At 39.4% G+C, this 25,717-nt stretch overlaps 1 protein-coding gene across 1 annotated transcript in view; it reads left to right on the top strand.

Annotated features, from left to right (window-relative positions):
• The first annotated feature begins 19,048 nt into the window (after positions 1 to 19,048).
• LRRC2 (leucine rich repeat containing 2) overlaps positions 19,049 to 25,717 on the top strand; it is a 79,210-nt gene continuing 72,541 nt past the window's right edge. The window contains exon 1 of the mRNA XM_005522613.3: positions 19,049 to 19,156. The gene's annotated coding sequence lies outside the window, so the exon portion shown is untranslated. The remainder of the gene's footprint in view (positions 19,157 to 25,717) is intronic.

The following is a 25,717-nucleotide window of genomic DNA, read 5'->3' as shown; positions in this document are numbered from 1 at the left end:
GGTAGTAATGAGATTAGAAACAAGAAAGGAAACTGGGAGGGAGGGAAGTCAAGAAACTCAAAAGCAGGTAAAAATTTTGGTGCTTTTTGATGAAAGTACCAGAAATAAGAGTCAAATTGTCCTGCAAATGAGTGTGTCCAGTTATGTTCAGATATGAAGTAATCATTTAAAGACATTCATGTACTATCTATAATTCTGAAAGAGGCTAATGCCAAGATAATGCAGAATTATTAGAAGACGTTATGCATTTCTCCCCAGTGGCATCTCCTCACAGACAAACTGCAGCTTTTGGGAGCACTCTGTTTGCAATAAAACTAGTTTTTCTGGATTACAAATCTGTACTTTCCAAACTTTCACTAAGGACATTAAATACAAACTTCAACTGCTCCAGCAATTAAATTTTCATCAAACTCCCAATCTGACAGCCACTGCCCTTGGCAGAGCCACTGTTCTGGACTTCAGACAATCAAGCTCTACTTTCGTTTTGTTTCAGAGCTATGTTGTCTTTGGATCCAGGTTTTACACCTCTAAAGCAGTAGTGAATTTTCATTAATTCCTAATTTATCTGTATTGCCTAATAAAAGTTGTCATCTTCACAACAGTAGGATCTGTTTCTCCCTCTCTTTGTATTGGACCCAACTTTGTGAGATGTTGTTTGTAAGCAAATGAGATGTTATTGTAAATCAGGTTTGCAAAACTTGTAGTTGCTAATTTTCAGGGAATCCCTTCAGGTCATCAGTTTGGGACAGTACTGAAAGCTGGGGATCAGAGGCTTTCCACAATAGGTCATTGTAGCTATATTTTGCCACTGCTTTGCTTAAAACAAAGGCTAACCATTCTACAGCCCTGCAGCAGGAGGCAATTTGTTTTTCATGGAAAACCACAGCCTATTAGCAGTTGTGAGCACAAGCTATTGCCCATTACAGCCATTCTTAGAGGAGATGGCATGTGTACACACATGGAAAATTCTTCTGATTCACTTGGGCTACACAAATCAGGGAATGGCCATACTGAGATCGATATCAACCTTCTTTAAAAAATCTGCCACTCAGCAGAAAGTCCGGCAAGAGTTAGGCTGTAAAAATATTTTAGCAGAGATGTTCTTAAAGCACTGAGATACCCTAAAACCACAAAGTAGGTATCAACAGTGGACAAATGTGAAGTTTGAAAACTGGAAAGAAATCAAGAAGTAACAGGGGAAACTTAGCAGTCAAAGAAACCTTTGTTTCTTTTTTTTTTTTTTGCTTTTAGTTTTTTGTTAAAAGTATAAGCTTCTAATAAGAGGTGAGTGATTTAAGGGAGGCTCTGGGACAGTATTATGAGCTTAGTTTATTTTGCTATGACTGAAGTACAGACTTGGAGATAGCTAAAAAAGCAGGTTACACAATTAGATTTGTAAATCTTCATCGAACCGGCACATGCATGGCAGGAACTGTTTCTGACCATAGAAGGAGATATGTATACATATAAAAGTCTAAAGTAAGCGTGGCATTCAAATTAAGCTTCTTGATGAGGCAGGAGAAACAAAATTTTCAAAGTGTGAGAAATAGTCACCTCAGTTTTCTGATGAAGAATCATAAGAAATATAATCTAGTTGCTTAGGAAAAGAAAGGTTTAACAAGTAGTTGTTTGAACTATGTAAGTGGGTACTGCATTATTTAATTTGCCATTTTAACTTTTGTATCACTTATTGAAACCAATATATTATAAGCCTAGATTCTTTCCTAAAGAGAATATCTTTCAGTTCTTGTGAAGAAAAAACATTGTTTAGGAAATTACATTCCTTTCAAGGAAGATAATTTGGGGAATTAGAGAGATATTAACAGGCTTGTCAGATGTCCATGAAAAAGACTGTGGATATTTAACTGAACAACTGTGTTCTCTACTCACTGTAGAAAATAGCATCCTGTGTAAAAATCTCTGTCAATCTCCCCATCTCCCTTCCCCTTTTTTCTCCCCCTCATAAAAGAGTGTGAAGATCCCCGGATAGTGACTTGAGGTATACTGACAATCAGCTTTATTTTTCTGTTACACCTTCCATGGTGGTAGAGGCAGATCCCTGCAAGTACAGAAAAACACAGCTTTAGAAGAAATTTCTCAGGACTGTTTAAACATCCGGAAGAAGCCAATATTGCTAGTTAGGTACTACAGAAATTTTCTACTAAATGAAGAAAAAACAACCCTGAAATCACACTTTCAAGCCCAAAGAAAAGTGAGAACTTTCTGTTCAGCTTCCATTCTGGAAAGCAGAGTATCAGTAGTGTGAAAATAACCACAAATGTTTTCTGTTGGTAAGATACTGGGAAAGTATTTTGAGAATCTCCTCTTCATCCTTACTTTTCTTGAGAAGCCGAAATCAAAAGGACAAATTCTTTCTGCAGTGAACATGCACATTTTCCACTTCTATTCAAAAACCTTTTTGAGCCATTGGAATGCATTTCTGGCGGGCACTCAGGAGCACAGGAAATTTGAAAGGAGCTGTGAATAGCTGTTAACAGTTGCATTCAGAGGAGAGAAGATAGTGGAAGCCAGAAAAGCTAGAGCAGCGGTTTGTTCCTTACCTAGTAGGCAACTCAGTTTTTTATGTTTCTACGTAGCTTTCTAAAATAATCTTTTTATAAGCACAGATTTTCCCTATTTCGTTGTTTTAGCAACACAGAAACCTTTAACTTTGCATTTTCCCCCTCAAGATGTCCTGTAGTATGAGGTTTCTCCAAGATGCTTTTTTGGCATGTTTGATGTCCTAGTTGTAATGCTGATGTCAGCTGCCTTCTGCAATCTAACAGCTTAGGATCCTGCTTAGTGGGAAAATGCACACTGTATATCTGCTATCTCAGCCCCTAAAGCTAATTTACTTACCACAGTCATTTTGAAATACGTGCTATGCTATGCAGAGTCCTACAGACACACTTGTACAGAAAGGAACCAATTCCTTTTTACAATGGATAACAGCATCACAGTCTCTGCTAAATACAGAGAAAACAGTTTATTTTTAAAATGAGCCTATAGGTAAACCAGTAGAATAACGACTTCTTTTGAAAATTTCCATTATGTTTTTCATAATGTTTGTATGTTTTCACTGTGACTATGTCCATCAGTCACAGTACCAGCCACAGAAGTGTTAATACATTAGGCCCTCCCCGAAAACACAAACCAAACCAACTCCCCAAGGTACAAGTTCTTAATTTTTGCAGCAAAGTTCAACAACTTTAACTACTTGCTTGTAAAGTTCTGTTAAAACTAGTGTTCCTCTCCTGAATCCTACCTTCACACATATGTGTTTTTGTGTTTGGTCACCTGAAAGCTACAAATAGTGAATTTCCTTCAACTGTATTGAAAAAAATAAAGGAAAAATATTTTGAAACAGAGAAATATTGGAAATGTCTGTTGTACAAGGATTAGGTTTTTTTTGGATATTTTTTATCCTATCCTGGACCATAGGGCAGGATGATAACTTCTTGATGTCTTGCCTTCCCATTTTTTGTAGCTCTGTAATTGCTTGATATTCTTTCAGCAGAAACTGAGAAACAGGGTTGCCCTTCAGTATTGTATTTTCCTCATGTTATTGCTTAATGCAGATTGAAGTCAAGGTGACAGGAGGAAACGGTTCTGTAACACGATGTTTAGTAAAAAATTCACCTCTATGCTGTGGTCAGGGAGCTGTATTAACTTATTGACAGCAGCATTTTGGCAAGGATACAGAGAAAACTTGAGAGTCTTTTTCAAGTGAGAGTACATCTTAAAAAAATTATTTTAAGTGAAGAAATTTTGGGTATCACCAAAGTTTTAAAATATGATTGTAAAAGGCTGTTTGCCTCACCCATTAGTGGCTTTTGACTATTAAGACCAAGCGTCTTCTAGTACAAGAATCATCTTCTTCAGGCACAGCATGTACATTTCATTTCCCAAATGACTTTTCCCTTTTAAAAAATAGATTCTTCAAGTGGTTGGAAAATAGGTCCTTTGAAAACAGCAAAGCTCTAGCTGGCTTCCAGCATGCAAAACCTTTAATAATTTCAAGCAGAGGCTGGTGGATACACAGCAAGCTTACACATTTTTCATAACTGGTAGTTTTCCTTTGTTTTAAATTTTCTAGAGTGAGAAAGCTTGCTATCTGCAAAAATAATTCCCTACAAGAATGATCCCAGAAAATCTGAGAATTTTTGTTGTAATTATCTTAAGACAAATAATCTAAATTAAGGACTAGAAATATGCAGAGTATTATGGAGGTCAACTAAAAGTTTAGAAATCAGATAGAGAGCTCAGGTTTTCAAAACCTAGCTGAAGAGTAAAGAAATCTGTTCACAGCAAAAGACAAAGGAGAAGCAAAAGTCACTAAGGTGATGAGTGTGAATTATTCAGGCAAGTTGCCACCATTCCTATGGCATAAAGTTGCTCCAGTGCACATTCTTCAATTATAGGGTGGCATAGGAACTTACTGTCTGTGAGGTCAAGGAGAGGTAGCTAGCTTATACCCTTGAAAATTTATTTGTTCCATTAATACTCTAAGGAGAATCCAAAATTTGTGTCCTGGTGACACTGTTCATTTCTGTGGATGCCTTCTGCTGTGCTCTTAATTTTAAAAACTGAAAAATAACATATAAAGAAAAAAAAACAAAAAAAGAGGGGAAAATATTTTCAAATCTTCCCTAGCACACTGAGTGGGAAAACCCTTACCAAACACCTGTCCCAGCTTCACTGTGTCAGGGAAGAGAAGCAGAACAAAAATGAATCCATGACACAAAAAGGGGTTCAGCAGAGGCAAGAAGGACAAGTCTAAGTTGCAGTATAGGTAAGAAAGGTGGAGTAATTCCTTAGAAGTTATATATATAATAAAAAATATAGCAAAAGTTCATGTAAACAAAATTTAATCCACTAGAAGAGCAGAGAAATCTATCCCCTTCAGTTGCTAAAAAATAAGTCAAGAGCACTATCAGAGCGGTAAAGAGGATCTTGACCTTTCTAGCCTAGTAGGGAGGCTCTTTACTCATCATCCTTCTGTATACTTTCAAAAGCAAGGAAGAAATAACAGCACATTCTGTTGTCAAGTCCCTCTAGCTGTTGCTTACCAACGTCTGTTTTCAAGAACAACTCGCCGTGAGAATTTGAAGCAGCTTTCCAAGTTGCATCCTGTAACGTTTAAGTGCTGCTACCTCTGCTTTCCCGCCTAGCAAGTTAGTCAATAAGCAATTGAAAGGCAATTATCACCTGTCTACCTCCCACTCCCAGTTTGGATATTTCCACTACAGCTCACCTGAGTGAACATATGTCACAGCAGATATAGGCTGCCAGTGTTTCTGGCACATACTGCCCCGGTACTGCACACATTTTGCAGCAGGTGTCAGAGGCAGATGTGTTTTCACTCATATTCTTGGGATGAAGATTTATTTGTACCTACACTGACATAACTGCCCCAGGAACATTTTGGAAAGCCAGCAGGTAGTGCAGAAAGATTTTTTGTGAAAGAAAAAAAGGTATCTGCAGCACATTCGAGGAAATATCTAATTAAAAACTGAAAACTGCAGGAATGAGTTGAATGATTTCTCATATTCGAAAGAATCCTAATTATATCAAGTCTAGTATGTCTAATAGCATTGAGTCATGCAGTAGCAGACAACTTTAATCCAATTCCTTCCTTTCCAAACAGGAGCCCTGGCCATTACTTGGGCATGGAACTGAAAGCTGCAAGGAACAAGTCTTTAGTCCCATCAAAGCTTCATGAAATCACAGGATCTCTAGGTAGGCTTAAGGATCTGCCAAGTCAATACAAAACAGAATACCTTGTATGCTAACCTTGTCTCTTATGCAGATGATGCCTGCCTCAAGGAAATTTGCACCTGTAAAGTTTAAATTTGAACAAATCATCAGGTGAATGTCAGGCAGGTGGCCAAGGCTCTTTAAGCCTAACACAAGTAATCGAAGCTTTGTGGGCACTGTAAATTACACATAATTGCCATGTCAAAGGGCCTAGCCCTTTGGGAAAAATAGTTTGACAATATAGATTTATGCACTCATTTTGCAATACAAGGTCAAAACACAAGGTCAAGGCAATAGAGAGAATAAAGGACTAAAAGCCATACCTCCACTGCATTACAGAAAATTTCAAATGGGGTCTAATAAGCAGTCAGTTCCACTACTGTTGAAATTAGTGGTGGCCCCTTGGGTAAGCACTGCTTGTGTTTGGAGTACACCATCATCTGCAGCTACTTGTGATGGATCTTACAGGACTTGTGCAGTTTATTGAGTGTACAACAGAATGGCTGTACTGCAGTCCTTGGGAAAAAAAGCATCTTCTTTTTCTCATGTGCAAAGCTGTGACAAAAATGTGTAATGATTTGCTAGGCAACTTGGGGAAATGAACTTTAAAGGCCACATATGAATATGTGATATCTAAAATTTAACACTGGGATACCAATATTCCTTGGACGTTTATGCATATAAATACACACACACACACATGCACACACACGCGCATATATATACACACACACTTATATAATATATGCATATAAAGCAAAAAGATAAATCTGTGGAGATGGAGGAGCAACATGTCTTCCAAGTTGTACTATCTTAAAGTCATGGACTCCCTTGCAACACTTGCATAGTTTTTTCAATACTTTCTTTTTTACTAGCTTCAGCATCTTGGCGTTAAATTGAGCTGGCACTGTTGCAGGCCATTTTAAATTGATACTTGCAGAACAGCAAGAAGTGTGAAGCTGCCAATGAAGAGTCAATGAGGAGCCAGTGATAGCAGTTATCAGCTTCTCCACACAAATGTCCTGAGTTTTCCAGATGTGTGAACCTTTCCAAGTTTGATTAGAAAGGGATTAATTTTCTTTTTTACACGCGCGCGCACACACACACACATACACACACACACACGTATATGTATATATACATATATATATCTGTATATATGTATGAACCAGTTTATGTAGGGTTGCAAGTTATAGCCCTTCAGGCAGATTTACATTTCAATGCACTCCTTTTCCCAGGGCGAGACGTCATTTCAAGTAGCAGTGAAAATTTTTGATCGGACATGCTCATGCAATTTTACAAGCAGTTTGCATCATTTCACTGTTGAGCCAGAACTGGGAGAAGATATGCTTTAACAGCAAAGCCAGTGAGTTGGTTATGACATTATTCCTATAATGCTGAAAATGCAGGAGGTTCATGGTGTCTGAATGAGGCAGAGTTTTTTTTAATTCCCTTGGTATTCATCACTATTGATGTGATGCAGGGCTTTCTGGATTAGGAAGGGGAAGTCATGCCATTTAATGCAAAATACATGAGCTGCTCCCATCCAGTGAGCTGTTCTTTGTCATTGGCTGATCACCTTCTCATCCCTTCAGAAAGAAAACACATTGAACAATAAAACTAAGTGTTTTTTTCTTTATTTGGTCTGTGACTGGAATTGGCCCATTTGATATCAGATTGGGTGTCTCTTGGTCAAAAGCAGGGGAAGTGGGAAAGGGATTTGGAGAAGGAGTGGGAACCATGGCTTCTGTTGCTGCAGTTTACCCCATTCACCAATCCCACTGAAATCAGCCTTGGGAATAGAATTAGCTAAATATGTAAAGACAAAATGTTGAATCAAAAAGCTGAGTTAGAAACACCACAACCTCTCTCATTTGCAATGTGTTGAGAATGCACAGTTGTTAAGACTTCCATGTGAATATGCTGGTACAAGGACTAGCCAGCAGGCCAACAGCATGTTTTCACTATGGATTGTATCTGTCAAGATGTATTGCCATTTTGCATCAGACTGTTTAGACAACATAAGAGTGGTATGTGCTGAGGTTGTTGGAGCTACATACATTAAGTTCTCTATTGTGTAAACTGGAATTTATTAAACTATGTTTTTTTCTGCATGTTTTCTGTATTCTTCAGGAAAAATGGTGCCATAAATTTACCAAACATAAACAGTAACTTACAGATCCTGCAAATCTGTTTCTTCTCTCACCCATGTTTGTATTTGCAATTGCTGAGGTATAAATTGAAGCAAAAAAGCTTGTATCAGTAAATGTACTCTGAGTTTTCCCCAAGTGTAGCTGTAAATATATTTGAATCCTAGGGGATGATGTGGACATGGAGTGTTAAATGATCCTGAGTTAGATACTGAAGCAACATGACTCCAGAGGAGAAACTGAATGTCCTGTCTTCCAAGAATGTCTCAAGCATTTAAGACTTCAAACAAATGTTACTATGACATTCTTTCCCACTGCCCTGTCCTGATAACCCACCCCACCTTCCCCTGCTTCCACCTCCCTCCCCCCCCCATTATCTTCAACTGGTTTTATATCCTGGTTAACTGAACGTAAAAAAAATTGTTTTCACTGATGTGGTAAATCACATGCTGTGATTCTTGGGATTGTCCTCTACAGGGACAGGAGTACAGCTTTGATGACCTTTGTGGCTTGCTTCCAACTCAGGATAGTCTACAATTCTACTCTATGCTATGAGATCTCCCTCTGCCTCTCTTCTTAATTTCTCTTTCCACTCCCATCTGAGCAGCCCGCTTTGTGCTGTGTTAGATCCAGAAATCCTGTTATAAACTAGTTGCTTTGTCAGAAATCTGCTAATATATTTTGCTGGAACTCTTTCTTCTGAGTTAATTATAAGCCACAGAGAGGAACTGCTTACTGGCAGAGCTGGTACAAGGTAAAGGATGGAAGTATTCACTCAGCAGCAGAGAACTGTGACTTTCAAGGAATTTTCATACAGCTTGTTGTGCTTTTCTACCAAGGAGTCTCAAAGTTGAAGTTTGCCTCTCCTCTTCTCTTGCTTTGGACCTGAACCTGCAAGGCAAAATGGAACAAGAGACCTTCTTTTTGATGAAATTGAGCTCAGTTCACCCTGTCTCATGGAATCATGCCTTAAACATTACATTCAGGCTTGGACTATGTGCCGTCATAGAGAACTAATCTGTAAAGTGTATATAAAGTATATACACCTCTATATGGTACTCAGACCTTCCTGAAGGCAGAAACTGCTATTGCTCACTTCCAGACCAGGTTATTGAAGACATTGGGAAATTTTGGATTTGACTCCCAAAATCTTATACCAGCAAACTGCTGTCAGTATGGACCAGACACAAACAGGGAAATAGTAGTTCCTAAGAGGTGTCTTGTAGACACTGGTCAGAAATCATACAGAGAAATGCAAAAGTCTGATGTGTTTATTGACTGACTTTTTGCTGGTGATCATTGCAGCAGAGGACAAGCACAGTGCAGTAGGTGCTTCTCACTGTACTGGAACTTATTCAAGATACTGTCATCCACACTCTAGCCAACCCTCTCAATTTATAGTCAACATTTACTATTTAAAAGATTTTAAATGCCTATGTACAATCTCTTCGTAGAAGACAGAAAGATCTTTGAGATCCCTGGAGCTTTTCTGAAGACCCTTAAGTCTCCCAGAATCTGCTCAGTAGCACTACAGTCATTAGCTCTCTGGTCATCAGTCAAAAACCTTGTGCTTGGTTGTCTGAGAGTGAGACTTGAGTTTCCCAAGTGCTGAGCTAATTTGGCTTTGCCACAGTCCCGCTTACTTAAAGCTGTGGCTCTGTGGGACTCCTCCCTTCCCTGCAGGTCTCCCCACCTGCTGAGGTTTGCCAGGTGTGGATTTCAGGCGACAGAAATTAACTCTGCCGAAAGAGATGGGATGTTTTTCCTCTCATGCATTAGCTCCCCAAGCCTGCTGTGTCTGGAACAATGCATGTACCAATGCCAAGAGGAGAGAAGGGCAGATGGATGTGTTCAGGGCAGAGAGAAAGCTAAAATGACTGAAGAAGGGCTAGTAGGTTTCTTTTTCTGGCAGATTTTATCCCAGCTTCTTCTGCCTCCTACCGGGGTCCTCATCTAGTCCTCCAAGAGACTAAAAACAGACTTGGATCAGTCACAATGTGTCTTTTCATGTTTAAAAAAAATCCGATTTTGGTGCTCCTCCATTACTTGCTTATAATGCGGATCTCAAATCTCTGAAATACAGTCTTCCAGTTAACCTTACTAGATTGAATGAAAAACTATTTAAAGCACAAACTGCCTGGGAATCAATGCTAGTCTGAAAACATCATCTCCCATTATTTTTTTTTGGCACCCATTGTTTGTGGATACACAATGAAGTGCTGCTTAAATCCTCTTTTTCTTCTCCAGTACTGAGAAACAGAGGTTTTAATTGTTCTGTTTTTCACAGTGTGTATTTTACTTAGTTTGTTTGGTCCTGGCATCCTGCATGTTTTGTAATTATTGCAGAGGCAAGAAATATGACTGAGGGATCCTTTATTCAGTTCCTGTGCTTTTGCAGGTCAAGGCTGTGCTAGCCTTTGCACAACCAGCACAAACTGGCTGTGAGTAATTATTGGCAGAACACAAGGAGAGGGCTACTTGCCTCCAAACAAATGAGATACAGGAGCCTCTTTCTCAATAGCACTGGAGGAGTTTGATCAGCTGGTGGAAAATGCTGCAGTAGTAGGAAACTAAGTTGAAAAGTTCCTGAAGTTAAAATGGCCTTTCTAAAAGATATTTTCACCACAGTGACTGTCTAGAAAATGCTGTTTCAGTAATACCTGTTCTTTTCAGGATATTTTATTATATTCATTGTAGTACCTAAGTGCTTCACATGACTTTTTGAATCTGTGTTAGAAACCTGTGTCCTAGTATAAATGCACATTTATTTATCTGTTGTTGGAAATAGTTGAAAATAAAAGAAATATTTCTATCAAAATTATTCTTTGTGTCTCTGATTTTAAGCATTCTGAGAAATCATTACCAGTCCTACCGATGAGTTCACTGTACTAGGATCTGTTCCACCTCAGACATTCATCTATAAACTTCTAATACAATTATTAAAGCTGTGCTAAAGGTTGGGTTTATTAAAGCTTCCAAATCAAAATGATGAATTTGGGTCTTAATGGGATAGTTCATTTAAACAAATTAAACACCATTTAAACTGTTTTTTAAAAATCATTACATTCTACTAGGTTAATTATTTTAAAGTTATTGTGTAATCTGTATGAATTGCCCAGACAGAACAAGGGTCTTTCATCCTTTCTTACAATTCATCTTCTGCTGTGATAAACTGCTTTTTCTCCAGTTGTAATTACCTTCTGTAATTGCCACTGCCCTCTCTTGTAATATTTTCTTGACAGACTGAAAGCTAATATATATTTAATGACTGTAGCACCTTTAATATTTGCTGTTGTCAACAATACAATGCTCAGCTGTGCAAAGCTATACTGGTAATAGATAATGCTGTTGTTATTGTGATGCTAGTAGTGAACTGCTGTGATGACTTTCATCTACAAAGGCTGGTGAGGTCTTCAAGTGTGCCTTCCATATGAGGATTATAGCACATGAGATCTGACGGTGGGTCTGTATGATCACAGGAATAATTAACCTATCTGTCTGGGCTGCTAGAACCAGCTTCAGTAAGCATCCCTGAACTAAAGCACCTGCCAAACCTGGACCTGGTTCTTCTGCAGGTGGAACAGGGTGCCACACCTACCCTGTTTACTATTCACACAGCTTCCTAGACCCTCAGGCTCTCCATGGAATGACTATATATATCTTGTGGCTTTTGGCTCTGTGAAGATTTATAAGTTGTGGGGTCAGCAAAATTGATGTCTTGTCCCTGCGGTATAGAGGTTCTTTTGCAAAGAGCCTGTACTCTGTTCCAGCTAAATATTTGATTCTGATAGCTAGCTCCATGAGTCACGTGTAGAGGAGATGACAGACTGTTTCTGGGTGAATTACCTTATCAATATTAATGTGTGCTAAGAATGTTCATAAAACTAAAACTTCTCCTTATCCACTTTCAATACTCCATTCTTAATCTTGTTCTTTGTATTTCTCTCCTATTAAGTAAAACCCTTGTATTCTGTATAAATGAAAACCATTAACAAGCCATCAGACTGGCACAATTAAGTTATTTCTCTTCCTTTCAGGGCTCTTCCTGTAGTCTTTACAACTGCTGTGTTATAATGGTGTGTTTTGAGGCTGGACTTTCATTCAGTGTAATTTCTTTCACCTCTTTTCATAGTATAGAGAATGAAATAAATTACAGAGAAAAGCACTACAAAATTAGCTTAACTCCAATGGCACAAGATCTGCAGTGACCACAAATTTTTTGTTACTAGCCTAGATTGAGTTTTATTGCTCTAGTTTGAGCTAGCTTCTTACATGTCACTTTGAAACTAGAAATTGTCTTACTCATATGGGCTCCAAGCATAAAAAATTCACTTCAACTCTTTTAATACTTATTAGGTCATCCCAGTGAGATCTAAATTTAGTGTATAATCAGTATCATGGCACTGAGCTGTCACTTTAAGATTTTTTTGCTGTGTTTATCTGAAAGTTACTTCTCTTGGAGGAGATCATATTCATATTTACACTTTCTCTGCCTCTCAAGGCATTTTTTTTCTTTAAGTCACCTGGGTTACACCTTTAATGTAATTAACTCTTTTTTCTGGTTCATGTGCCCTTCAAGAAGTATCTTTTGAGTCAGGAAAGCATTGAAACTGCCTGGCATTTCTGCTGCCAGTCCAAAATACTGTTGGCAAACATGCTTCAGAGACCCTTTATAGTCTGTTTGTACCTCCCCTCCTGCTGGTAGGGAGCAGGCAGTGGGCAATGTAAGGGCATTTGTTATCATGGCAGGCAATCCTTGGTCATGAGTCAGAATCCCAAAGCCTCTCTAAGCCTTTAGCCCAGCCTCCTCTGATTAGCCATGTGTCAGAATGGTTTTATGAGGTCAGATTACATCTTCTTCCCTGTAAAGACAGGAGTAGGCACCTGGCACTGCAGGCCAAATTTGTTTTCTGATGTCACAGTTTTTCCTCACTTGCTGGCCTGACTCATGACAGCCTCGTGAGTTCTCACTGATCTTTTGTTTCTTGTTTTTTTGTTTAATTCTTTGGTACCTCTTTTCCCTTACATCAGTGGCTCTGAAAAGGTCAGCTCTATTTTCTTATTTTCTTTTTGAAATGGCTTGTGACAATTATTTCCAAGTACGAGATGGTTAAGGAATGCCAACAAAGCATTTGGACTACCAAAAAAAAAAGCAAATATTGTGTTGTTTATTGATGAACAATTTAGTTTATTAGCATCAGCATGAATTTAAAACAAAAACTTCTGGATCAGTAGAGAGAGACAGCTTCTCCTCTCTGTCTTTTCTATCTGTAGCTACAGATCCAGGAAACCTACATCCAGGAAAGTTACTGTCTGTAGCCTAGTAATAGACCTGGGGAGCCCTTTGAACTGCATATTGTATGTAAATGGCTCTACACTGGGACTGGAGGGATGAGGCAGTCATGCCAGAAGGTTACTCTGTGTTCTAGTAAAATATTCTTGCACATAACTGTACTCCATAAAATAGACTGCTGAAGCAGATCCATCTCTGAGGCCCCACGTGGCACACAGGAATAAAGGAAAAAAAATAAAGGTATTTGTATTCATCTCTGCATAGCAGCAGTATAGTTGAAGGCAGAAGAACCTCAGGGTTCAATGCTACAAGTGCAAGGAAGTGGATGTCCCTGCAATTTGGACAATAGATGGCACCCTTTGTTTCTTTCTTAAAAACATCATCTTCTGCTGGGGTTTTGTAAAGCAGCAAGTCTGCAGGAGGAGGGTGACAGCAGTGTGTGTGCTGCTTCCTAGCCAGCTCGGAATAGGAACCTTTCTTTGTTTTCTTTATTGTACCACAGCGGAAAGCAGCGGGGCAAGAGCCATAAATCTGTATTGATCCACGGTGTGCTGTGGTTTTCACAGGGTAGAGAGTCACTTTGTCCTTTCAAACACATTACAGGAACAGGCTGCTGTATTGAATTTGTGTGGCCAGGTTTTGGTGGGGGCAGGGGTATGGGTACAGGGGTGGCTTCTGTGAGAAGCTGCTAAAAGCTTCCTCTATGTCTGGTAGAGCCAATCCCTGGCAAATCCAAAGATGGATGTACCACTGGCCGAGGCCGGGCCAATTAGAAATGGTGGCAACACCTCTGGGGTAACAGACTTAAGAGAAAAAAGGGTTATTGCACTGATGTAACTGTGACCAGAGAAGAGCAGAGTGAGAACATATGAGAAGAAAAACTCTGCAGATATCAAGGTCACTGGAGACAGAGCGACCGGAGGTGCTGCAAGCACTGGATCTGAGATTCCTTTGCAGCCTGTGGTGCAGACTGTGGTGAGGCAGCTGTGCCCCTGCAGCCCATGGAGATCCACAGGGATTCAGAGATCCGCCTGTAGCTGGTGGAGGAGCCCCACACTGGAGCAGGTGGATGCCTGAGAGGAGGCTGAGAGGATGCATGAGAGGTCTGTGCTGGAACAGGCTCCTTGCAGGGACCTGCAGACTTATGGAAAGAGGAGTTTTTCCATAAGATTCCTTATGGAGGTTTCCTGGTAATCCTGGTAAGACTTGTAAATCCATGGGGGACACACACAGGATAAGCCTCTCCCTGAAGGACTTCACCCATGGAAGAGTGCCCCATGTTGGAGCAGTTTGTGGAGGACTGTTGCCCATTGGATGGACTCAAATTGGGAAAGTTTGTGGAGAACTCTCTTCCGTGGTAGGGTCCCCATACTGGAACAGACTATTCTCCCTGAGTAGTGGGAAAAACAACTGTTTCCTGTTCCCTTGTGCTGCCAGGGTGGAGGAGGTAGAGCTGGAAAGGAGGAGGGGTAAGGGAAAGGTGCTTTTTAGATTTATTTTACTTCTCATTATCCTGCTCTGAATTTGTTAGTAATAAATTCAATTAATATCCCCAGTTAATACCTGTTTTGCCCATTATGGTATTGGTGAGTGATCTCCTCCTGTCCTTATCTCAACCCAGGAGAATATATTATGTTTTCCCTCCCCTGTCCATTTGCAAAGGGGAGTGATAGAGAAGCTTTGATGTGTGCCTGGAATCTAGCCAGGATTAACCCACTACAGCTGCCTAGGCAGGGTGTTGAATTTGGTAGTGGTCTATTTTCTCCTGAGCTTCTGTCAGGCAAAGGTGACTATAAATGGAACTGAGTTTTCCTATATTTCCCCTCCTTCTTCCAGATCTAATTGTCCCTGGAATGCTATGAGTTTTGTCCCTTGATAGTGCCCTGTTACACCTTGATGAAGACATGCTTACCTCCAAAAAGAGCCTGTACTACATCACTGACTTGGTCAGGGTGGAGGGATAGCTATGGTTGGCTCCCTTTAATGAGGCTGTCTCCTAAGCCTGGCTCCTACCAAAAAGCCTCCTGCTCTCAACAATTACTGGTCAATCAAACGTAACACACATCTAATTTCTGTTCATTCACACAAGTGGGCTCCTGGTGGGCTCTCGTGTCTTTAATTTGTTGCACAATTAAATGTAATGAGCGAGATCAATAGATGACATGTCATTATTTAGTTCAGAAAATGTTTCTTAAATGAGGTGATTCAGTTCAAATCAGGTACAAGTGTAAGTAGCTCTAAAAGGAATCCGTGGCTGAGTGAAACTCTACTTCCACTTACAAATGTGTACGTCATTCACACAGAGGGATGGTCATCATATCTTAATTCTGATGTAAGTTCTGACATGTTTTCATCTTGGGAATCTTTATAACCTTGTTAACAACCTCCTGGGAGGACCTCAATCAGTCACAGCCTTGTTGTCTGCTCAAAGTCTATGGTGCTCTGTACAACTCCACATTTTAAGCTCTACATTTCTTCCTCACAGTGTCTGTGCAATCCTTTGTGAACTTTTAGACATTCTTCCTGTCATGATTTGAATGTCCTTGCACATTTACTGGAGGCTGACTTACCTCTGCACAAACAGTCTAAATGAGTTAAAATTATTTTTAAGGCATTTATGAAATTTTGGGGACAGATATACAGATGTCTTATAGTTCTTTGAGAGTTGCTCATTCCCAGATCTTTTGGGAGCTGCAATTTTGAGGGCTTCTGTATTAAGTCGATGTAGTCTCCAAAGAAATCTCTAAAGAGAAGCAGAGGAAGAGGTTGTTTTGTGCAATCTCACCAAAAAACCCCAAAAAAACCAAGATGAACCACAAGCCAAGCCTGAGGAAGCACCTGTGTGACAGAGAGGTAAATCTGCACAAAACGTCTCACAGCACAGGTAGGACAGCAAAATAGTGTGAGTCAGAGCCCAGAATCATGAACATTGCCTGAGACTCAACTCATCATACTAATGCTCCAGGCACATTTCAGAACAGTCATCTCTGGGCTGTAGCTTTGTCTGGAGTTATAAATTGGATCTTTCTTTGGTGCATACTGAGATTGCATCAGGAAGGACTGACCCCTTAATACTGGAAGGTCACAGATATAAGAATCTGACCTGCTGAAGTGATTTCTAATGTGACTTACGGATTCTGCAGTATTACATTTACTCAGCAGCTCTGACAGCTCAAGACTGAAAGCCATATGGATAATATGAAAGCAAAGCAATAAGCAAAATGTTTTATTTTTGCTGAACAGTTTGGTTCAGTACATGATAAATTACTGTAGCAAGTTCTATGTAAGTCTTTGTTCTGTGTAAGTCTTTGCCTGCATTTTACTTTGTTGTATAATTATGGAAATATGTCCCTTAAAAGCTCTTACTTGTCAAGTGTTTCCTTCTGGTAGATGTTTTGGTTTCAGCTATGCTAGAATCACTCTGTTGTCAGTCTTTTAGGTCTGAAGGTCTGGTGTGAAGGTGCCTTGTCTACACAAAGTGCTGCTCCCACTTCTACCCCATGCTAGGTCTTGGCTGCAGCCTGTGTTACTCAGACATTGACCTTAACCTTTAGAGTTTTCTACTCACCTTAATTTAATTGCATGTAATCACCCTTAGAATGAACAATGAAGACAGACCAGAAAAAAGGTATAGATATGCTTATATGGCAGTTTTTTATACAGCAGATTATGTTACTAGTACCTTTGTTGCCTTTACTGTGTGAGTTTTCTATAAAGAAGAGATTAAGTAGGGAAGTTTTGCAACAGCTGTAATGGTTTAGTTGTGCTAATGCACAAGTGGAAAAAGATAGTATCCCTTGGTTTGTTTGTAGTCAATTCTCATTTACGTCAGTTGGATTATCTGAGTGGTGGATTTATCAGTTTCCCCGGCAGAGGATCTGCTATCCCAGGATAGTACATTGATTCATAACCAGGGCTGTTCTGATTTCGAGTGAATTTATCACTAGAAGCTATACAGCTGCTGCCTCTGGAGCAGCTGGCTTCAAACTACAACAGCTTGGGCAGATTTGCAAGCTATTTTGAAGACTTGGATGTCAGGGAGTCCAGTGCTGGCTCCTTCTATATTTCACAATAGCTCCAGTTTATGAGACTGATGAACTCCAGCAGCCAAAATGGACCATGCCTCTTTATGAAATGACTGTTTTTGTACCACTTACCAGGCAGTGGTCCTCATCCAGGAGGATGATTCAGTAGACTGCAGTGTCAAATGAGTACATAGATGCTGGTCAGTCTACTGGATCACCTGGATGAGGAGCAATTCCTGTGGGAATGCTGTGGCAGGCATGCAAGGCTGTGTTTGAACCAAGGTCAGCTGGCTCTGACTGATGAATATTGCTGATGATGAGCTAGGATGCAGGATGCAGTAGGCAAACACCTTTGAACAAACTAGCTTCTGTCACTCTGGCATGCCTTAAATAGATTCAAGCCTGCCAATAGGTTTTGTTGTTAGCAAGCAAGCCTTCTGTCTGTTCACTGGCCTGAGTAGTCTGCTGTCTACTGCTCCCTTACTTGTGGTATTTTCGTACTGTGCCAGCACTTAAGTACTGACTTACAGGTTTCCTTTTCCTTAGTATTTTTTTGTCAAGTATACTGAGTTTCACAACTAAACAATATTGTATATTCTGTCTGTCTCTCTCTCTCTCTGTCTTTCTCTCTTCCCAGCCAGTCCCTTTTAATGTTCCTCTAATTCTTTCATGCCCTTCCTCAGTTGTTTTTCCATCCTTAGTGCATTGTCTTTAATAGGATAGCCCGGTGGTTTTTTTGTTTGGTTTTTTATTTGGTTTTTTTTGTTATGTAGGTGATGCCTACTTTATCAGCTGATCCTTTTTCTCATTTGCAGCAAACATCCCAAGCCTCTCCTTGTCATGGGTAAGCTATGATTGTAGTTGGAAGGTTAGCTGATCTATGAATCCTTGGTTAAGGCCAGGGAATTAACTGCAAGCTCAGCTTTCTGTTACTGAAACACATTTCAGTATTTCAACACTTAAAGAATACAAGACCTCTTACCGTCCTTTGCCAAAATCAACACCTGTGCACCAAAGGATGGATCCTGAAAAAGTGAGATGGAGGTCACCCTCCCTCCCTCCTTCCCTCCCTCCCTCCCTCCCTCCCTCCCTCCCTCCCTCCCTCCCTCCCCTCCCTCCCTCCCTCCGCCCCTCCCCCCCTCCCGGCCTCCCTCCCTCCCTCCCTCCGTCCCTCCCTCCCTCCCTCCCACCCTTTTTCAGTGTCCATGTCCATCTTCCCTCCTACACCCCCAGGACCCTTTCCTTTTCCCATGGCTCAGGACCCCACATCAGCCCCTTGAGCTTGTCAGTCCCTGCCCTGGCAATGCTGATTCTGCAGCAAGATGGGCTCTGGCTGCCCGCAGCCCTGCTCTTCTGGTCCATTAAAAATAATTAGGAATACCACAATCAGTGACAAGCATTGTCATAAAAAGATGAGCCACCTCAGTAAGAAAAAGCAGAATTTGCTGTAAGTCACTCAGTCATGCAAACTGCATGGTAATTGTCTGTGTACACGTGTGTATTAATTTAAAATTTGGATGGACGTGGGAAGGAAGAGGTTGCCTGTACTAGAGGAATTCAGACTCTCTATGCGTTTTTGTTTTATTCTCCTTGCCCTTTTCCAACAAATATACATAAGCATGAGTAACATTTTCTCTGTCACACTTTCCTTGAAGCAAATGAGATGCTGTCCTAGCACTGTTGTTTCCATCCTGTGTTGACTCATGCACTGCAGACATTTTATCCTGCCCATGTCTCTGCTGTAAGACCACAGATCATGTTATCATTTTACAAATATAGCACATTAGTACATCTGGAAGGCTAGTCACGCTGTGGGGTCCAAACAGATCTGGCTGGCCATGAGCTATGCTATAAACAACCTCAGTGTCCCACATTGAATAACTGCAGAGCACACTCAGGAGTTCTGGACACCTGTGTTTCTTTAGTAGTAGGTAAGTGACAGTTTTGCTGATTGTTGTGTTTCGTCAGATGTGTGGGGTCAAGGTAGAAAATGGCAGGGAAAGTTAGAAGTAGCTATCAGGTTGCTGCTATTTTTCTGTGGATCCTTAAAAACCAAAGCATATGGGAAATGTAGCTGAAACAGAGAGCATTTAGCCCATTTAGTATGTTAGGTGGATATCCTTAAAGAGAGTGAGATTTGTCCGGTGCATAGTTCCTCTAAGTAGATTTACACTTGTGACAAATCTAAACTTTATAATTTAGGAAACCTTTCAAGTTCCACTCTGCGACTCAGATATAATAAACCATTGCTATTACATCTCAAGGGCGTATGCTGGTGTGAGAACGATTTTCAATAAAAAAAAATGGTTTGAGAGGTCAGTCATTTATCTTTGTTGTCTGTCAAAATTTAGAGTGGAATTTAAAAAGAGTTATGTAACTTCAGCTTCTGAAGGGTACTTACAGTTAATCTAACTGGCATAGGAAATACAGCCTGCTACATCTTTTGTGAACACAGCCAATCATTTAAAGTCAAATACTGTCATTATTGTTGCTGTTGTTACCACAAGTATTTATGGGCTATCATTGACATGTTACTTTCTGTAGGTTAAAAGGTACTGACCAGCTCTCTTCCTCTCAACAACAGTTAACTGAGCACAGTTTCAAGGATCAGGGATGGATGACAATTCTTATTAAGAGGTAGATCATACCAAAGATTTTCATTCAATTTGCTCTTCTCAGACAGAAGGTAAAAGAATTATTCCAAAGGAAGGTGTCCAGATGTCAATGTCACCTGTGACTCCTATCCACAAATGTGGTGAAAGTTTTGTGGGAAAGACTAAAGACACAGCTGTGATGAGAGAACAGATAAAATACAGATGCCACCTCATGACTGTATGGTGGGGTTTGGGCCATTAGAGCTAAAAGAACCTGACTGCTGGAGTAGTTGAAAGCAGCATCATCTCTTGCTTATCTAAAAATGCTTATCTAAATTGTCTGGTATCTTAAATCACAGAATTTAACATCTTTGCAGTTGCCTATGACCATGATTTTACTCATTATACTACTAATGATTTTGTTATGCTGGAAATAGGACTGCTATAGGTCAGATGTAGGTTTTTGTTCTTCTGCAGTAGGGGCAGGTGGCAAGATTGAATTCTTAGATGAATACATTTAAAATGGCCCCCAGGGAGCAAAAGAAAATTATACATTTGGAAGGTCTTTAATTACTGTCAGTTAGGACAGAGAGTCTAAAATAACATTTGTGATGTGGTCATTCACAGAGATAATTTCTGAGGCTATACCCTCTAAGGGTACATGAAAGGCAAGTAATAGTAGCCTCAATTCTTGGGAATTGTTCAGGAACCTTAAGACAAGCAAGAAGTCAATGAAACATTGTGTTAAAAAACACAATGGACCTGAAACAGGTTTGAGAAATCTGAGAGTGTAATGCTATGCTAAATTAAGATCATCTAATTGTATATGAAAGCCTCTGTGTTTTGCTCAGTGACAATGAATACAAGTTTATTTGCCACAGGTCTATGTATAAGAAGTTAAGGGGGATCTCTCTAATCAGTTCTTAGAACATGCTTTTGGTTTCCCAGGACTCTGTGTATGCTGCCTAAGACAATTGTTTACACCTGCTGACTACAGCTACATTCATAGATTGAACACCTCTACCAATATGTAATACACTTTTGAGCTGTTTTTCCTTTCATAAGAAACAACCTGAAAATACATGCCCATTTCAAATACATCATTCCTCTCTCAGTCTTAAGAGAATTAGGCCTCTCTTCAGCAATACTTAGTGGGGAAAAAAAAAAAAAATTGTCAGAGACATCAGTCCAGTGTTTCATTAGCTTCATTGTCAGTGGAAGAATAATTAGTCAGCTCACTGAAGTGCTAGGGGAATACAACTGTAATAAATCCCCTTGCATATGTAACATCTATCATGGTTGATGGCAAACATATTAGTGTTACAAGAGTTGAGAAAGTATAAGGAATATTGTAATTCAGCTGCTAATTAATCCATAATTAAAGACCTAATTAATGAATAACCCCGTGAAAAATTGTCTAAAAATCAAGATGTGAAGACTGCAGTGATAAAGAGGACTCTTGTTTGTGAGACTGGTTAATTTACATCTAGAATAGGAACTGATTAATGAAAACTGTCAGTAATGCATTATGCTACAGCACTGGACAAAGAGAAATATGCACATAAAAACATGTGGAAACCAAGTTCAGCCCTTGCATATCTGTTTTTAATTTTATAGTGTTCATAGCTATTTTTACCTGAAATATGATGAGTAGGTTTATAAAATAAATTTTCTCTTAGTTGTGGCGTGTCAACAATGCAAAAATTACTTATTTGTATATGAAAGAGGCTAACGTCAGATTCTATTCATAAATGTCTCTTTCATTAAATGGCTAAAGAAGAAAACTATAAAGAGAACTTAATTCATCAAAGCGTTCATGATTAAGCTCCGTGATACAGAAAGACACTAATTTCTGAAATTAACTTCACTGAGAGCTGGACTAATTAATAGCTTGAAAGTGTCACTGTCTGTCTGTGTTTGTTTATGTAGGAGCCAGCTGGCTGAGACTGTACTCTTGAGAGAGCAGGAAGGAACATTTCAAACTCCCAAAACATCTGGGCTCATGTCCAGGTGTCAGGACTGCCTTCTCCAGCCGTGGAGCAGCTTGTCTCTTTCCTCCTGTATTTATTCTGTTCTGCAGCTACATTTATTGGATCTCTGGGGACCCAGGCCTTCAGGGGAACACCCACTGTGATCCATTGCATTGCCCTGCCCACATATTCCCCAGGACCCAGCAATCACATGGATGCATGCATATGTGTTCTGAAACACAATCTGTCCTGGATCTGAGACCTCAAACTCTCCCTGTCTGCACAAACTCTCACTGTCAAATCTGCACTTTTGGTGAGACTAGTGGCAGATAAACAGACCAGATTAGCAGAAAGGAAAATTCTCTGCTGGTGTAGAACAATAAGAGATTGTTACTAGAAGCAAAACAAGGTAGGGAAGGGCAACTTCCCATTTTGCAGTTCTCTCCCACTCCTCAAGTGTCACAGAGAAGCACTACCCCACTTGCAAGCTGTGCTCAGTTAGCAAAATATAGCTGTGTATGGTGAACATTGACAATTTCTATTGCTCTTTCAATCACAGCATGTTTCTCTAATTTAATCTTTTCCTGATAACATAAAAAATGTGTTCAGTTGCTATCCAAATGTCAGGTTTCCTCTGAATTATTTAAAGACTTGAGAGATAAATGACTTGATAATTCTGAAGCACAGTGTGAGTGAGCTTATTTCCTAAGAAATTATTTGCAGGATTGGTAGGAAATATTTAACTCACATTCTTCACCGTGTAATCCTGCCAGTAATATTCATTAGAGTGCAGCAGATCTCCCACAGTGATTATCTGAGAGAAAAAGGGCCCAAGTGAGCCAGGTTGTTAAACAAATTGAAGAAACCAAAACATTAATAATTTAATAACTCATGTAAAACAGCAGAGGAATGTATACACAGTGCTGTCTTTTTAGGGCAACCAGGTGCCATGTGAAATCAGGAGGCTTGTTAACAGAGACTAATACTGGCTGTATCTGTAGTATCAAAACTATGTTGGACTCTTTCAGACTCAAGAAAAGACACAGGACTTGTTCTACAGAATACTATGCTGGCCTACATTAACACTGAAGACAGCTATGTTCAGAAGGCTTTTAACTCTACTATAATAAAGCCAATATAATTTTGATTTATCACTGGCTGTATTCTACCCACTGCAGAGAAGACAGATCATGTTGGTAAACAGGGAGGAGCTGTAGAAGAGTTTGGTACAGTTAATCTTGGCAGACCACAGAGTCATCATATCTAAGAATACTTCTCTTGTGCTCCACTCCTTTTCTTTTCAAAGAAGACCTTGCCCTGTTTTTTTCTTCTTGTTTTTGTTTTTTAGTATGGTTCTCAGGGTATCTACACATTGATTAATATATCTCAGATGTTGAGATAAGTGCAGAAAGGATGAAAACTGTTCTTTCAATGAAGCTGCTGATTTGAAAAACACTTTTCCTCTGTGGAAGGCCTTCCATCCAGAATTCAGTGTTGCCCTTATCTCATGCATCCTTAAACTGTTTTTTGAACATCGGGTAGTCCATGGCACCTCATGGTGCAAGTGCAGGTGACTGAAATGAAACTCCTTCAGCATTAAACACCAGGAGCTGCCAAAAAGCATCCTAATTTTGAAACCTAGTTGCCTCCAGTAGTCCTGCACAGTTAGGTAGGTGACACTTCCAGAGGTATGGAAAGTCATCATTTTTCCCCCTTTATATTAAGCTAAGGGAGAAAAAAAAAAAAAAGAAAGAAAAAGGAAAAAAAAAATATCATCAAATACCTGCTCAGGGTTCAGAGGTCAAATGGAAAGAAATACAAGTGGTCATGAGAGATCACTGGCTGCTATCAAAGATAGCTGTGGATGCGTCTGTGGCAGACCTGTAAACAAGGGTTGGAGATATCAGTAGCTGAAGGGAGCAAGGACATTTAAGGCACAACACACCAAACCTCTCCAGTTTTACTGAAGAGTTGGCATCTGAGGTATGCATATATTTGTAACAACAACATGAATAACAATAAATAAAAAATAATAAAGATTGTAGACATCACATGGTTGTTATCTTCTTTTCCATCCTATATATTTTCAACACCTTGCTGAAGAGACCCTGTTTTACAGCTTCTGAGTACTCCTACTATTTAAAAAAAAAAAAGTCTGAAATAGATGCTAGAGACCAGTTTGCCTACTTTTAGGTGAATTTATGCAATAAAATAAAATAAATGAGAATATAAATGCTAAAATAAAAATAATCCATGCAGATACTTAGGCAGATGCTTTTACTAGCAATAGTATTTGGCATTAATATTATATCATTTAAATAAAAACATATGATTAGTATCAACCCTAAGATTACGGGGTTTTGCCAGTCAATTCTCCAAATGCCTAAGAGTATCAATATCATTATACACATGAGGAAAGTGTTTGAATTTAATAGGCCTATTTATAGACACATTTAAATGAATAAAATTTCTGGAAGGTTAAGGAAAGGTGTTTTCTTCTTTCTAAGACCAGAAATTGCACACCAGTGTCTGTAAAGGTAGTTTTTCTGCTTTATGCATGCAGGGATAGCTCACAGTAATAGAGCACCCAAACCAAAGTGTTGGCAGCAAAAGAGTGGTCTTACAGAGCAAGCGCTTCTTCTCGCCTTAGCTGGCTCAGAGATGTGGCAGATTATTAAATTCACTTGCTAAAAAGGTGGGTCTCAGTGTTGAGATGGGCCCTACAATAGGAAGAGTCAGAGGAAGTTGCTTAGTAGGAGAGGAGCTTGGTAACGTGTTCTAGTGAAGGCACAGGACCTTGGAATGATGAAATCGAGAATATTTTTCAGGCTATTGTATCTTGAACTGAAAGTACATCCATGGGGAGAGAAAGAATCTGTGGTTTATAAGGTAGGAGGAAAATTCTATTCATACAGATTCTTGTGATTTCTTTATTGATGAAAAGAGAGACAAGGTTGACATAGCCTGCTGGTTGAGGAAGAGATTTGCAAAGGCCATGGTGTTCAAAGGGAATTTTTATTCCCCCTCTTCCTAAAAAAAAAACATTAAGAGCAGGAAGGAGTGACGCCAAAGAAAATTTCTTTCCTCCGCCACTAATACAAGTCTCTCTTATGTCACCTTGCCAAGTAATGCAATGTTTATTAAAAAAAATAAAAAAGGGCTATCTTTAAAATGTTAAGATTATTTATTTATTTATTTAATTAATTAATTTAATTACCTAAAAATAATTCCTTAAATATAATGTGTGGCTGTTTCTGAAGGGGAAATCTTAGAATACTTAAAAAAAATTACCAGCTATCCTTAATGGCCAGCTTTGTTTCTGAGCTAATCATCACAAAGAAGACAAGATCAGCTTGACTTCCCAGTATGTTGCCTTTAAAGGATATTGACTGAGGTCTTGCAGATAACTTCTTGTGAGGTGTAAATGGCTAGGGATAAGATTATTTGCTTCCGTAGATACACACAGAGAACTAATTTCTCCATATGTGATTCTTCTGTAAATGACACTCCCTTCTTTTTGTGTTCCTGAATCCCTTTTCCCCTGGAAGGTGCTGTACATGAATTATTATATGATAGCCTTGCTTTGTGGTCTATCTCACTAATAACTCAAAAGACTGATAAAAATTATAACTACGCATCATCTAAGAAAGGTGTGCTGATGATCTACAGCATAATTTAGATATAGATACATCTAAATTATACATTTAGATATTACTCAAGATATTTGATACATTTAAATGTTATTCAAGGCAAGATGACCTTAAGCAGCAAACTCAGAGTAGTTGTGAAGTAGGGTCTTGCAAATGCAGGTCATGACTGCTTTTGTGGTCAGGACTTGTCCTTAATGAAAGCAAAGTTGTCTGTTTCTTGGGTAAGAAATAGTTTTTCACTTATTGCTGTATGGGTGGGTCAGGTAATCCTCACAAGC

Source organism: Pseudopodoces humilis, chromosome 4 (assembly GCF_049639895.1).
Source record: "Pseudopodoces humilis isolate 2021_Gansu_Grassland_sample_001 chromosome 4, ASM4963989v1, whole genome shotgun sequence".
In the NCBI taxonomy this organism is placed as follows: domain Eukaryota; kingdom Metazoa; phylum Chordata; class Aves; order Passeriformes; family Paridae; genus Pseudopodoces; species Pseudopodoces humilis.
This window is presented reverse-complemented; position numbering and strand designations above follow the sequence as displayed.